Source organism: Diabrotica virgifera, chromosome 9, assembly GCF_917563875.1.
Source record: "Diabrotica virgifera virgifera chromosome 9, PGI_DIABVI_V3a".
Lineage (NCBI taxonomy): Eukaryota > Metazoa > Arthropoda > Insecta > Coleoptera > Chrysomelidae > Diabrotica > Diabrotica virgifera.
Window position 1 is genome coordinate 87,446,917 of NC_065451.1, and position 16,996 is coordinate 87,463,912.

The following is a 16,996-nucleotide window of genomic DNA, read 5'->3' on the forward strand; positions in this document are numbered from 1 at the left end:
TTTTCACTTCCTTTCTCATTTAATGAACCACATTTGCTATCACTTCCCGTGTCTGATTATGTAAAACATTTTCCTTCAAATTCGATTTAAACTCCATGTTTAATATAGGTACACAACACAGATTAGCAAATTTGGAATTGACTCTCCTTTGCGGTTCGTACAAAAAATGTTTCACATACTGTACCGACTTGTTCGTCACAAACGGTAGATAGTAAGTGCACGTTCAGTGCGAGATCCGTCAGATGACTGTTTGGTGAACTGTATGTGTTGAACGAATATCAAAAACGGACCAGTATCATTGGAACTAAATTGAGTTAATGAATTAAATTTCTTACTTTATTGAATATTTCGTCGTTGCGGGAGCAAAATCTGTTATGTGTAGAAAACTAAATTTTACAGGGGAGACATAAAACTGAAATAGGCACTAAGAGTTATTTTTGTTTTTGTGAAAAAAAAATTATATAGCAGATTTTACTTGGGAGATTTTAGTAAATAGCAGATTTTGCCTAACATGTTCAAATAATTTTTTTCTTTTATTATTGATTTAAAAATAAAACAAATGAATATCAACTATGTTTATTGAGAATTAAAAAACAGAAACAAAAATTAGAAACTTCCAAACGAAACATTAAATTTACTGAAACATTTTGTAGTTTAGTTTGAACTTATTTGTGTGTCAAACTGTCATAGAATGCATGACTTTTCCGGTCTATAAATCTTTTGAGATCTTGCAAATTATCATATTTTTGCTTGTCAATAGGTCGTGGACTATCATAAAGCCTGGGTATAGGGTTGAAGAGTGTGTTAGGGCGTCTTTGTGGCAGTAAAGCATAGTCCTTAGGATGTCGAAGTTTGTAGTATACACACCCATCAGGAGTGTATTTGAGTGCTCGTATGTCGACAACTCGTGGATCTCCTAACGACTTCCCCGGTCTTATGCTGTTGAAATTTGATGGGACACTTTCATAGTTAAAAAAAAACTCGTAATGTACTTGATTCACAACATAAGGCTGACGCGGTCGTGCTGATTTCATTAGTGTTACATAGTGAGATGGCGTCCATATTGGAGCTATGAACACAGATTCCAGTGTCGAGTAAACGGATTCTACTTCCATCATAGTATGACCGGATTCAAGTATGATCTGCTCACTTGTGACTTTCAATTCTTTGGCCAGATCACTTAGAGCACTGCACAAAACTTTGTTTCGGTTCTGATAATTGCAACCATCGGATACCAAAACGAACTCTGTATAACTACGCGGACAGTTACGAATGAAGTCCACAATACATGACGTAAATTCATTTGATGATACCTGGCCATCGGCTTCGTGCCATATATATATATATATATATATATATATATATATATATATATATATATATATATATATATATATACAAGCTGTACGCTCCCGAGGAAGCTGAAGCTGTTTTCACTTGAAGATCCTTTTTGTGGGGGATCATCCCATTCTGACTTTGGTTTTACAATTGCTGGTGTGACTTCGCTGTTTCCACTACCTTTCTCCATTCTTCTCTCTCTCTGATTTTGCTTCCTATATTTCTAATTTCCATACTTCTTAAGTCTTCTTCCACTTGTTGTCTCCATCTGAGTTTAGGCCTGCCTCTGGTTCTTGTACCTGGTGGTATCCATTCGGTTATAACTCTTAACGGATTGTTCTTCTCTCTTCTCATTATGTGTCCATACCATCTAATTCTCTGTGCTTTTGTTGCTCTTACTATGTTCTCTTGACCCATCCATTCTTGTATTTCGTGGTTCATCCATTGCCTTGCATCCTCTTCGTTTTCCCTCTTTGGTCCCAGAATTCTTCTCATAATTTTTCTCTCAAAAACTTTCAGCTGCTCTTCTTCTCTTGCTGTTAATGTGAATGTCTCCAAAGCATATAGCACTATTGGTCTTATGGTCGTTTTGTAGATTTTCATTTTTGTATTTCGGCTTATCTTCTTATCTTTGAAAATTTTTTTATTTCTGTAGAATGCTTTGTTTCCTGCTTGAATTCTTCTTTTCATATCTACACTTTCATTTCTTCTGTTGACTAATACTCCCAAATATTTGAATGTTTCAACCTCTTCGAAGCTGTGTGCGTCTATTGTCATTTCTGTCAGTTGCGTCTTCTTTTTTTTACTTACATTCATGTATTTTGTTTTATTTTCATTTATTTCCAGTCCTCTTAGTTTGGATTCGTTTTCTATTTCTTGAAAGGTTTTCTTTAATGCCTTTTTATCTGTTGCTACTATGGTTATATCGTCCGCATATCCAATTATTTGTACTGTATTTTTATTTATAGTTCCTGCGTTTGACAACTTTTTTATTATCTTATCTAATGATAGAATAAATAGTACAGTTGAGAGCGCATCTCCTTGTCTTACTCCATTTTTAATTTTTATTATTTCTGTTCTCTCTCTTCCGGTGTCTATTGTTGCTTGGGAATCTCGCATTGTCATTTCTATCATTCTTATAATTTTATTTGGTATTTTGCTCTCTTGTAAGTCTTGGATCATTTTTCTTCTACTTAGTTTGTCAAAAGCCTGTTTAAAGTCTAGAAAAAGTATATGTGCTTCTCCGTCGTACTCGTATGTTTTCTCTATCGCTTGTTTTAGTGTATGGATAGCATCTATCGTGGATCTTCCTTTTCTGAAACCGTACTGGTAGTCTCCTATGCTTTGTTCTGTGTATATTGTTAGTCTGTCTCTAATTATACCAGTCAGTACTTTATATGTTACATTCAGTAAATTAATTGCTCGGTAGTTTTTACATATCCTGTGGTCTCCTTGTTTTGGGATTGTCACAATAATTCCTTTCTTCCATTCTTCGGGCATTGTTTCCTTATTCCATATATTCTGTATTAGTTCATAAATCTTTCTGTATAGTGCTTCACCCCCGTATTTTATAAGTTCTGCACATATTCCGTCGTCTCCCGCTGTTTTCCCGTTTTTCAGTTTGCCTATTGTATCTTTTACTTCTGTATAGGTCAATTCTTCTTCTTCACCTTGTTCCGGGTTCATTATTGTTTCTCTTTCTTCTTCCACATCCGTTTCTTGATACATTTCTTCGAAATACTTCTGCCATGTTTCTGCTTCTATGGCTACATTAGCTGTCCGTTTTCTACTACATAGCTTTAAGTATTGGTACAGTGGTTTTGAATTGTGTCTCTTATTTTCTGTTTCGATCTCGTTCATAATTTCGTCTACTTTTTTATTTTTCTTTGATTTAAACAATTTCTTTGTCTTTTTCCTTTGATCTTGGTATTTTTCTCGTTCCTCTTCTTTACCTGTGCTTAGCCATTTCAATCTTGTTTTATTCTTTTCGTCCACTGCTAGTTTGCACTCTTCGTCAAACCAATTGTTTCTTCTTTCTTTTTGCATTTTTCCAACTACTTTCTCTGCTGCAGTGTTTATTCCTTGTTTGATTTTTTTCCACTGCTCCTCCATTTCTTGTTCCTCCTTGAACTGCATCTCTACATTTACTTCTTTTACAAATCTTCTTTTTACTCCTTTATCTTTTAATTTATCTACGTCCCATCTTCCCTGTGCTTTTCGTCTTTCATTCTTTGTTGTTTTTATTTTACATTTTGCAATCACTAGCATATGGTCCGAATCGATGTTTGCCCCTCTGTGAGATCTCACGTCATTTATCGACTGTTTGTGTGACTTTTTAATAAGTACATGGTCTATTTGATTCCCCTCCAGACTGCCTGGTCTCATCCATGTTATCTTGTGTATGTTTTTGTGTTTATATCTCGTGCTACTTATGTCCATGTTTAATGCCGCTGCTAAATTACATAATCTTTCTCCATTATTGTTTGTTGTGCTATGTAATGAGTTTTCCCCTGCAACCTCCCTAAAGCATTTTTCTTTACCTATTTGTGCGTTGAAATCGCCTATAATAATTAATATATCTTCTCCCGGGATTTTTTCGGCATTTTCTTCTAGTGTTTCATAGAACTGTTGTTTTATTAAGTCATCACTGTTTTCTGTGGGTGCATAGACATTTGTTATGGACAACTTGTTCGGTTTGCTGTTTACTCTTATGTATGATAATCTTTGACTTATGGGTTTAAATTCCATAACTTTATGCCTCATTTCCCCTAACACAATAAAAGCAGTTCCTCCATATCCTTGTTTTTCTTCTCCAGCATACCATACTGTATAATTTTCTTTTTCGATTTTTCCATGTCCCCCCCACCTGGTTTCTTGAATTCCTGCAATATCTATATTGTATTGTTTCAACTGTGTCGCTAGCTCTTCCATTTTTCCTTCTTCTAGCAGTGTCCTGACGTTCCATGTTCCAATTTTTTTTGTCATTTTTTTAATTCTCTTCCTTTTTTTTGTATTTTTCTTATTATTTTGAATATACCGTGACTCATTTACCTCTTCGTTTGCATTGTCTGTTTCCTTTTCATCCATCCATTCTCTTTTGTCTAGTTTTTTGGGACATTTTCAATTTCTATAAGTTTATTTTCTCTTGCATTCCATTTTAGCACTTTGTCATTTATTTCTAATTTCTGGTATCTGATTTTTACTTTTGCTCCTTTGCTTCTCTGTTGTTTTGCTATGTCTCTGATTTCTTTTTGTATCTTTGCTTCCTTGAACGTCAGCGCTGCATCTATGTATATTTCTCTACAGTCTCTTGTGTATTTGAGTTTACCTTTTTCTTGCAGTATTTTCTGTTTGTCTTCCCAGCTCTTCGTTTCTATTATACATTTCTTGTATCCTATCTTAAACGCACTTTTAACTTCTATTTTCAGTTGCAGCTCTGTTTCCATCATTTTTTGTATGTTTTCTCTTAGTCTAACTTCATCTTCCAGATCTACCTGAATTCCTGTTATGATTAATTTATTGCGTGTTTTTCTTTATCGATCTTCTCTAATCTATTCTCCATGAGTGTTAACGCTTTTTTGAGTTCTTCGTTTTCTTTCTCCCATTTTTGTTCTTTTTTTTCTACTTCTCTTTTTAAATTTTCTGTTTCTGCTTTGTTTTGCTTAAGCTTCTGCTTAATATCTTCCAGTTCGTTTTTCATATCCTTGATTTCATCTTTAATCTCTGTTTTGCTTTCCAGGATATCTTCTTTAATTTCTTGCCTCATCTGGCTCAGCAATATCTTAATCTCCTCCATGTCCGTTAATATTGTACTTACTTTTTTTATGCGCGTGTCTGGAGCTTTTTTGCTTTTATGTTGCTCTTCTTTGTCTTCTTCAATCGAGCTGTCGTGCTCCGGTTTGTGTCTTTTTCCTTCTTTTTTATTTTCTTCGTTGTTCATCTATTTGTCTTGTTGTTTGTTTTCTAGACTGAAAATATTTATCAATATAATGAGAGAAAAATATATTTTTAGTTCACTTAAAGCTTATAATATACACAAAAAATAGGAAAATGTAACCTGTGTCTAATAGTAATTATTATTATTATTATCTTCTTATTTTTAATTACGTTTTGGTAAGGTCTCAGATATTTTGCACACGCCGGCAACGTCGCATAATATTTGGCCGTACTTCTGTTTGCTAATTTATTTATGGCTTTCAGTAATTAAATATTCATTAATGTTTAATTATACACGTTTTTGTTATATTCAATGTTTGTTGAATTTGTAACTTAAAAAAATATTGTTCTGTATAATATTATTGCAAATCTCCTCTCTTACGTGCATCAAATTAACAAAAAGATGACTTACAGTTGAAATGTTGAATTCACCACACACTTTGTGAAAATTTCACCAAAAACCAATGTTTACTTCCGTACTAAAACAACTTTTTCCACCAGAGCGCAAATCAACTTGTGTTCACACCAACTTTTAACACTCAACTGGTTTTTCGCCAACGAAACCCCATCTTTCTAATAACTTTTCGTAGGCTTTCTATCGAACCTGAGTAGTTGTACTCTTCTGCACATTTTCTGTGTATGCGTCTCACAGTTGGCCCTTGTGTTATATAAAAATCCATTATATAACGTCGAAGACGCCCTATATCAAAATCGTCCAAGCACGGTTTTGAAGCGCTTTTTTCTCTTTTTGTTTTGTGTTACAAATGGGGAACATTTGCCGTCTTTAATTAATTGCATTTCTCGAGAAATTTTTTGAACGCTACTTAAACTAACACCTGTTGCCAATACCACACGCTCCTGCACTTTTTTCAAATCTCTATACAGTTCATTTTTTTCGCTTCCTTTCTCATTTAATGAACCACATTTGCTATCACTTCCCGTGTCTGATTATGTAAAACATTTTCCTTCAAATTCGATTTAAACTCCATGTTTAATATAGGTACACAACACAGATTAGCAAATTTGGAATTGACTCTCCTTTGCGGTTCGTACAAAAAATGTTTCACATACTGTACCGACTTGTTCACGTCACAAACGGTAGATAGTAAGTGCACGTTCAGTGCGAGATCCGTCAGATGACTGGTGAACTGTATGTGTTGAACGAATATCAAAAACGGACCAGTATCATTGGAACTAAATTGAGTTAATAAATTAAATTTCTTACTTTATTGAATATTTCGTCGTTGCGGGAGCAAAATCTGTTATGTGTAGAAAACTAAATTTTACAGGGGAGACATAAAACTGTTTTGTTTGAAAATGGTACGTTGTGTAGGATAGTTGTTTATGGAAGATATGTGTAAAATAATCATATGGTTAATGTAAAAACGTATTTTACTAAGTCTGAAATAGGCACTAAGAGTTATTTTTGTTTTTGTGAAAAAAAAATTATATAGCAGATTTTACTTGGGAGATTTTAGTAAATAGCAGATTTTGCCTAACATGTTCAAATAATTTTTTTCTTTTATTATTGATTTAAAAATAAAACAAATGAATATCAACTATGTTTATTGAGAATTAAAAAACAGAAACAAAAATTAGAAACTTCCAAACGAAACATTAAATTTACTGAAACATTTTGTAGTTTAGTTTGAACTTATTTGTGTGTCAAACTGTCATAGAATGCATGACTTTTCCGGTCTATAAATCTTTTGAGATCTTGCAAATTATCATATTTTTGCTTGTCAATAGGTCGTGGACTATCATAAAGCCTGGGTATAGGGTTGAAGAGTGTGTTAGGGCGTCTTTGTGGCAGTAAAGCATAGTCCTTAGGATGTCGAAGTTTGTAGTATACACACCCATCAGGAGTGTATTTGAGTGCTCGTATGTCGACAACTCGTGGATCTCCTACCGACTTCCCCGGTCTTATGCTGTTGAAATTTGATGGGACACTTTCATAGTTTAAAAAAAACTCGTAATGTACTTGATTCACAACATAAGGCTGACGCGGTCGTGCTGATTTCATTAGTGTTACATAGTGAGATGGCGTCCATATTGGAGCTATGAACACAGATTCCAGTGTCGAGTAAACGGATTCTACTTCCATCATAGTATGACCGGATTCAAGTATGATCTGCTCACTTGTGACTTTCAATTCTTTGGCCAGATCACTTAGAGCACTGCACAAAACTTTGTTTCGGTTCTGATAATTGCAACCATCGGATACCAAAACGAACTCTGTATAACTACGCGGACAGTTACGAATGAAGTCCACAATACATGACGTAAATTCATTTGATGATACCTGGCCATCGGCTTCGTGCCATACGTACATGAATACATCTCTTGATTTCAGGTTATATAATGTAAAATTATGCAACTGAAGTTTATGTCTATAGTAAGCAAGAGATGCGAGCAGTTTTGGACTCAATAGAACACACTGCAAATCCATCGAAGCATCCATCTTGTTTCTGAAGCAGACTCTTTTGCAGCTGCCTTTGCTTCACGTGCTTCATTCTTCATTACAATGTGAAGGTCATACTCGGACTTACTTACATTTCCAGTTTCAAACTCAACACACTTGTCGCATCGGTCTTTGCGAGGATGATGTATGGAGATTTTCTTTTTTTTTTTTTAATATCTGGCACATAATCTTACGTGACACTGAATCAATATTATTTTCTACACACCAGTGTTTGTAGATTTTGTGCATATTATTGTATGATTTAAAATTACTTTCAACATACTGATATTCTGTCTGACTCCTGCAATAATGACTTGGAACTTTCGGTAAGAGTTCAATTCATCTTTCAACATTTTTACGATTAATTTCTGATTTTGATACAGGATCACTTTCTTCTTCTACAGCTGGCTCTGTTACATCGTTTGTGCCTGTAGTGTTTGCTGGTGCCGTCCATCGTAAAAATGTATCACGACCAAGATTAAGTGTGTTTAGAGAAAACGTTGGACACACAAAGATTCGATTGCCTGACGAAGGTGATTTTAAATGTTAATCACGTGAACAGGCTTTCTTCGGTTCAACATTGTTTTGATTACCTCTTTTTCTTTGTTTCGGAGAGTGTATGTCAACATTACTTTGTACGAAAACTCTTTTTGCCTCCCAACTTGTTAAATTCCAAAACAGAATGTTAATCTGTTTTCTTTCGTCGTCTGTTATTTGGGCACATAAATGAGTTCTTTTTGTTTTCTGTTGGACATCGTCATGTTTACACCTTGGCATTACACCTCTCTCCTGTCTTTCTACTGCCTGAGTTATCTTTCCTTCTTCATTTTTCTCGAAGCCAATGTATGTTTTTCCCATCAATCGATTCTTTTTAGCTGTCCGTCTCTTATAAGCTGGTGCTCTTTTCCTGGATAACCTAGTAATGTATTCCTCAGTTTGGTCGACCGCAGCTATGTCCTGGGGTTGGTCGACGGTAGGTGTGTCCTGGGGCTGTTCGACCACAGCGGTGTCCAGGGATTGGTTTACCGTAAGCGTGTGTTTAGGTTGATTGACAGCAGTCGTGTCCTGGGGCTGATAGACCGCAGTTGTATTCTCAGGCTTGTCGACAGCTGGTGTGTCTGGGGGCTGATTGACCGAAGTTGTTTCCCCCATGTATATAGAAGCAGAATTTGGACGCGAGTGTACTTGGGCAGAAGTGGTTATGATTGGCGTCCAATTTGGATCATTATAGTCATCATTCGAGCTAAAATCTTCGTTGTCGGTAGTACTTTCATTCAAAATTTGTTCCATTTCAGCAAAGGTTAAAAAACGCCTTTTACCATTGCTTCTATGAGCCATTGTCCTGAAACAATCGTCATAATAAATTTTATGCATAATTTTATAATATAATTTAATTATGAAATAATTTAGTTCGGAGCCTAATAATTGAGTAACTGTGAGAAAAATAATGTATCAGAGACATTTCACAACTAAGTAACTAACGGAATTATTCAATTATTCATTGCAGAATTTGCACCGTAAGTAAAGAGAAGAAAGGTCATATCCTCATGCGAGAAATTTGACATGTGTATATGATTGAGAGGCGGCGACTGTATATTATGTGTGAACAAATAATATCTGAAACGACTGCGTCAAAAAATAAGTGCATACTCTTTTGTGGCTGCCTAAAAAAAACATGTATAACAATGCTATAATATGAGTTCATGATGTACCTAACCTCAAAAGAGAAAATAAAATTTTGAAATGATTTTATTAGCAGAGGAATTAAAAAATTAATACAAACCTTGATTTATAAGTCGAAATAGTTTATTATAAACTGCACCCAATGCACCATAGAACAGATAAGAGAATACAAAAGTTGTGTTGCGTGGTAGCGACGGCCGCTAGAGTTTATAAATGGACTATTCCAATCCAACGCCAACTGCGAACGGGAAAGGCAACGACGAACGGCAGCGAAAAGTTTATAAATCGCCCTTATAATACTGAATTGTGTGTAAAAAGTACATACTCAGTCAAATTCATAATGAAATTAACACAAAAGAATGTATTTTTAATATAAAAGTACCTAAAATATAGTTACAGCGAAGAATTTAATAAAGTTAAAATCTGTTAAGTGCACGTAGTCGCTCAACTTTTACAAAGAGCAATTTCGGTTATATGCAATTTTAGCACATAGCAGATTTTACCTCACCTGAACACATAGCAGATTTTAACCAAATGTTTATAACTTGGTTAATTCTATTCATAGCCTATAGCAGATTATATTAATGTGTTAAGAATTAAATTTTGAGAATTTCTGTGCTCATACCTCAATTTCACCAAAAATGTACATAGCAGATTTTGCTCGCGCAACGACGATTTGTTTTATTTGAAGTAGAAAGCAAGTTTATAGTATCTGTAATGCTTTTAATAGTAGCATTTTAACATTCACTATGAGAATTCTGTTCAACAACATTCTGTAACATTCAATTCTGTTCTGTAACAGTTCAAAAATATTTCAGATTGCATCCATCCGTTGGCTGTGGTGGCATATGTAGTTACTGGAAAATCTTGTCCCTCAGATGCAACCCATCCATCCAAAAAAAAATTGAACTTTAAAAATTATTAATGAGGACGCCTTATGTCCTGATGCATTCGCGGCCGTTAGAACGGTTATATTATCTCTTTCACCTCCTGCTGTCGTTCTGGAAAAAGCAGTTCCCTTCTTTCCTACAACTTTTACCTTAGAAGGGTCAAGACAAAATCCTGATTCATCCAAGTTCCAAACAAATTGGGCTTTATCTTTTAAATCTAAGTCGTTTAGAGTCTTCTCTAATAACTGAAAATATTCGCCAATAATAAACGGGTCGATACACTCTTTGCGGGAAAATTCAACCGAATGGGGTTTTTTAATAGATAAACATGCCACTTTGTATATCCTGGGAACCTATCTTCGCCGGGCACACCATTTTTAAGTTTATTGCGTGCGACATAATTAACTGCAATCCTTGACTTCCACCCGACTTAAACCCAAACCCACTTTTTTATGGTTATGAGGCACTCTACTAATTGAATTTCCATCTCCAATAGAATAGCCATACTTCGGCCCTGCGTGTTGCTTTTTTTACCCCTTATTCCTCTAATGTGATGGCTTGTGTCGTAGCTTAAGTGTCATCTTAACTCGCTGCATGGGCGGACATTTTTCCACTATTAACTTCTTCCATTGCTAGTTTTAAATTATCTTTAGTATAAAACACACTTTCTCTAACTGACCTGACTGTAAATTGTAGAAAGTTGAACTAAAACGATGTCATTAAAACAGAGCACACTAGTTCGATCACAAGGTCAAGAAACCCTCTTAATTACATACTATGGTTTGTTTTTAAACCAAGAGGAGTGATTCAAATTTACAGCAGTGTAATGCTTGTTTGTAATTGGTTCAACCGCAGGCAAGTTTAAGCGTTTTAAATGTCTGCTCTGATGGGGTCAGGGATAAAATTAACTACATGAATATTGGAGGTCGAAATGGGGCTACAGAAGAAGGAACAGACATTCAAACCTTCTTTTACGAACGACAGCTCAGTGGTCGTTCGGTGGCAGGTCGTGGAATCATTTTAAGAAATGGGAGGGATTTAGTAGAACTAACTACCATTACCAAGTAAACAAAGGATACTTACACTGACTAGAGAACCTTTCTACCATTTAAACAAAATTGGACGTCATTTGAAAAATCCGCAGATTCATTACTGGGTACTTACTGAACACATATCTTTACTTACGGATACCAATTGGAGTGACATTCATCTGAGATTCCTCTTTTGGGTCTAATCGGGAACTTTTAACTTCATTCTTGGCTCCTATGCCATTTTCTCTTTTCCTTTTTTACTAAAACTCAATTTAAGTTGTATTAGAAATCTGGTTAATAATTGTCCAAAGGGTTACAGAAATAAAAATAGGTATATTGTTAAAATGTTTATTAAAACTTTAGACTTTATTTTTATTATTTTGAGAAAACATATTCTCAAAGAAATACAGACTTTACTACAGGAATGATAAATAAAAAAAATTATAACCTTTATATGACTTTTACCAATATACAAAACTTTAAACTTTATTGAGCAGTGTATTTCAAAACAAGATTGACTTACATATTTCAACATCATGAAGCTGTCAAATGTCACTGATTATTGCTTAATTTACATATTATTAGAGCTTTATTTTTTAAACAAATAATAGTTAGATAGCTAGAATACTAGTGCCGGTCCTAGCTTGCGTGGGGGAGGAGCTCTGAACTGAGTAGGGGCTCTTCAGTACTTCACGGAAGACGGACTGGGAGGGGGATATCCTCAACCCCGACACGGCGCGTCCCAATGGCTGATAGGGAAGGTTCCTGTAGATATGCAGGTCAGGTACGAATAAGATTAAACCGAAAAAGTACCCGCGGATCAACTGAGGGCATGACATAGGGCAGCAGCTACGTCATTATTGCACTGGGGCTGTGTGATTCATACAGGTCTGGTGTAAAATACTCACAGGCGGCAACTACATCTTAGTTCAACCGGCTGTGATACTGCGATCAGGCAGGCAACGGGAAACCACCTGATTATCTTCCCAGAGAGCGTTATGAAATGACGACTAGGCAAGGAAATTCTGTGCTTTGCAATCCGTCTAGCAACCGGCGCCGTATCGATTCCGGGTCGAATGGTGGGAAGTGGGCGACCGGGCAGATGATTGTGGACGACCAGGCAATATCTGCGAAATGGGATACTGGAAGATCAAACTTAGCATTACGTAAAAAACACCGCATCGCAACATGGAATGTTAGGGGGCTGCTAGAGCCAGGTAAATTGTATATATTAGAAAATGAACTGATCAAGGAGTAGATATCTGCGGGATATCTGAGACACACTGGGAAGGCCAAGGGCATTGGGAAGCCACTCACTATAAAGTTTTCATGTCAGGAGCTAACAAATCAGGACAAAAAGGCGTAGCAATATTAATTCAAAAACGTTGGGCAAAATATGTACATGAACACCTTCCAATAAACGATCGTATAATAAAAATAACCCTAAACGCTAAACCAGTCAAAATGCACATTATACAGGTATATATGCCAACATCCGAAGCGACAGAAGATATAGTAGAAAAAAACATACCATCTGATACATGAAACCATCTCTAATATACCTAAGAAAGAACCAATGATGATAATAGGAGATTGGAACGCAAAAATAGGAAGAACGAAAGTAGACGAACATTTGAAAGGAACGATAGGTGAGCATGGCTTAGGCAAGCGAAATGACAGAGGTGAACGGCTCCTTCAATTTGCCATCGATATGGATCTCAGTATAGTAAACACAATGTTTAAACATCATCCGCGAAGATTATCAACATGGTCTTCGCCTGGAGGACGATACAAGAACCAAATAGATTATATTCTTATCACTAAACGATGGAGGAGCTCTGTAACCAATGTGAAGACAAAACCAGCTGCAGACTGTGGTTTGGACCATAAAGTGCTACAAGCAGAATTTCGCATTAAGTTGCAAAGTAAAACAATTGCAAACAAAAGACAAAAATTGGTTCCAAAACACTGTAACCCAAAACTCTGGGTATTGAGGTTTGGAAGAGGAAGAACTGACAAAATAGGGGAAAATCTGGAAGAACAGAGATTTAAGAGACAAATGAAGAATGGCTTAGCTCAGACGAGCAAATCAAATAGGCAAAGAGACACTATATCTCAAGTGAGTGTTCGGGCTAGCTTCAATACACTGAATATTGGCTTTGAGATATACAAATAGAGAGATGAGATAATGAAATGATGAAGACGAGGAAAAAAAAATGAGACAGGGTAATACAAAAATTGAAGGCAACTAGATAAGAATGCTGGAGATCGATTGAGATAAGAGGGACGATAAAGAGAGAAGGAAATGGGCGCCAACTCAACCAAACGGTTGAGATTTTTTTGTTTTAAGTAACAAACGACAGGGAAGAAATAACACTTGATACACTGACCTGAATACAAAAACAAATCAATATTTAACTTGTATTGCTCTAACATATATACTGTATAGTAGAAACTGAAATAAAAATCAAAATAGTAACAATCAATATATTTATCAACAATTAATGATTGAACATTATGTATAAATATCTTATATTATACATCTACATAACATATAAATAACAGTAGTAGTGGGTGGTATAACAGTGAGAGAGGACCTAACAGCCACTATAATTAAAAGAACCACTACTACTGGCCAAGGAAAAGTTATATATTAGTAAACAGTCAAAGTCCGTGTGAATAGCTAAAGTCTTAACCTAAGGTTAGTAATATATTAAAGAAACTAATTGTACTGACAAGTGTCCAGAGCACTCAAATACCAGGCTATGTGTAAGTATGACACTTAACACAGACACTGGGAGAATTCTAACATTTTCAACAAAACAACGAGTCAGGTAATATACTCTACGCAAATCAAATGATGCTCACTCAAATAGTATTAAAAACCTCTCTATAATATATTATATTTAATTATTATTATTACCCCTTCCCTTATTTAATTTTAAAACTGATTGAATTACTTATTATTTATACCATTATCTAGTTTATTTTAACACATGTATTTTATACCCTACTATTATTAATAAAAACAAAAACCAACCCCCCCCCCCATTTATTCAAAACTCTATACTTAAGTTGCTTGATTGTGTGCACACAAGAAGTTCACAAAAGTAAATGTAAACAAAAGGTAAATAGTACTATGAAATGCAAATAATATAGATAAAAATTAGCTTAGCTTTTACAATCACTGATCCAAATCAAGTCCAATAGGATGGGTGAGGTCCTCGTGGCTCCTATAAAGTCCAGTGTAAAGCTGTCGCTGTGTGGAAGAGCTCCTGTATCAAGTAGAGGTAATGGTAGTAGATATTGGTATGTTTCTGTGTTTACAAAAAAAAACTGGTTCTGGATATAGGGACGAACTCTACAAAACAAGATAACCTTCAATAAAACATCAAAGTCTCAATCAAATTGCAACAGTACACATTTTAACATCGGATCAACCCTGTATCTTCTTTTTTTAACCAAACAAATAAACATCGCCCAGGCATCCTGTCAGCTTGTGACAGACGCTGTCAATTTGTTGCAGCTGCGTGTTGGTTCGAATATTCTCGAAGGTACTAATTACTTTTATGTTAATTATAAAAACAGACAAAAACTCCTATATTATTCTATTGCAAAAACATGTTCAACGAAGGTCAAATGATATGAAAGCATATCACTAAGATTTTTACCGTGCTTCTTTACAAAACAAAATGAAGACATAAAGATAAAAAAACATGGTCAAAGAAGGTCAAATGATATGAAAACATATCACTAAGATTTTTACTGTGTTTCTTCACAAAATAACATAAAGACAATATCAGAGAGCCGTTTTATCTAAAATAAATGATCTACAGGCTTACCTGGAACTAACATGCAAACTTCATTGCTTACGCCATAACAGCATTGCTCATTTCTTCATATACAAATTATTGGATATTTACTTGCTTTGTCACTTTGGTTACTCCGAACATTTATTGAAACTTTGTTTTTTTTTTGAAATAGTTGATTGTATGTAATTTTTCCGATGGTATTCATTTATTTCATTTATTCCAGAAATTCGTCCCTCTGAAGATTTTACGTTTGCATGTTTACTTTTGAGCGAGCGTACCTGACTAAACCATTGATCTTCATCGGAAATTCGATTTCCTTTCGACAGTGGGCAAGCCTGCGCTGTAGACGACTGTATATATTTCTACGCTGACCACTAGCGTCACACAAGGGTTTATTTAGGGGCTTTGAATTGAATGGAATTCTAGTTGAATTTATTTAATTAATAGCGTAATCGCTACAACACCCGGAAAAGTTTAGAGAGGCACTAGCAAAAGCTGCCTACCAGCGACTACCGGAGACCCTGGCAAAACGTGGGAATATACAAAGAAGTTGATCACCGAAGCCATCAACAATACATATCCCAAAGAAAAAATAGATAGGAAAAAACATTGGATGACTGAAGAAACTCTCAACCTTGTTGAAGAAAGACGAAAACTTAGAAACGAGACGAGACGTCAAATTCAATACAAAAGGAAATAGAGATAAGCACCATAAATACAACTTTAAAACACTTGTGCAGAAGGGACAAAAATAATTATATAAAAACCATATGTGAACAACTAGAGGAACATGCTGACCGCCAAGAATCTAGAGAACTTTTCTCAAAAGTCAAATATCTAGCGAAAGAATTCAAACCACAGACACATATAATCAAAGATAATAGTGGAAATACCATAACAAACCCAGACGGTATCGCAGAGGTGTGGAAACAATATTGTGAAATACTATTCTCTAACAACGACCCACACCATAATACAGAGAAAAGAAGTTATGAAAAAGAACCTTAAATATTGAAATCAGAAATAGAGTCGGCAATAAAAAGCTAAAATATAGCAAAGCACAAGGAGAGGATGGAATAACAGCTGAAATACTTAAAGAAATGGGAGAATTAGGGACGGAAGTAATGCTTAAAATTTGCAATGAGATCTGGAATACCGGAAAGTGGCCAAATGACTGGGGTAAACTCACGTTTATTCCCATATACAAAAAAGGTTCTCCGACAGATTGCAGTAGTTACCGTACAGTAGCGTTGATATCTCACGCGAGCAAAGTACTTCTAACAATAATCAATGAAAGATTAAAATCCATTCTCTTACCGTAAATTCCCCAAGAACAAGCGGATTCGTCCCAGGTAGGGGAACAAGAGAACACATTCTTAATATTCGTCAAATTAACGAAAAATCTCGAGAGTTTAACATTGAAACATATTTGTGCTTTGTTGTCTACTCCAAGGCCTTCGATAACGTAAAATGGGATAAAATGTGGCATATACTCGTACTTAGAGAAATGGGTACTCCAGAACATCTAATCTATCTATTACAAGCACTTTATGTAAATAACACCGCTAATTTAAGAGTTTATAATGTGGTTTCGAAAAACTTCAAATTAAAATCTGAAGTACGACAGGGATGTATAATATTCAATATATATAGTGAACACATTATGCGTCAAGTTTTTGAGGATTGGCAAGGTAGAGCAACGATAAGAGGAAGAAAAATAAAAAACCTACGTTATGCTGATGACACTGTTATATTGGCGTCTTCACCAGAAGAACTGGAAGACATTATGAATAGGCTAGGAACGGTAAGTACGGAATATGGTTTGAAAATAAATATACAGAAAAC

At 35.3% G+C, this 16,996-nt stretch overlaps 1 long non-coding RNA gene across 1 annotated transcript; it reads right to left on the bottom strand.

Annotated features, from left to right (window-relative positions):
- Window positions 1-13,812: 13,812 nt before the first annotated feature.
- LOC126891382 (uncharacterized) lies at window positions 13,813-15,432 on the bottom strand. The gene is made up of 2 exons (XR_007700498.1): window positions 15,182-15,432; window positions 13,813-14,700 (listed from the first exon to the last, which is right to left on the bottom strand). It is a non-coding gene; the product is annotated as an uncharacterized LOC126891382 (long non-coding RNA).
- Between the last annotated feature and the right edge of the window lie 1,564 nt (window positions 15,433-16,996).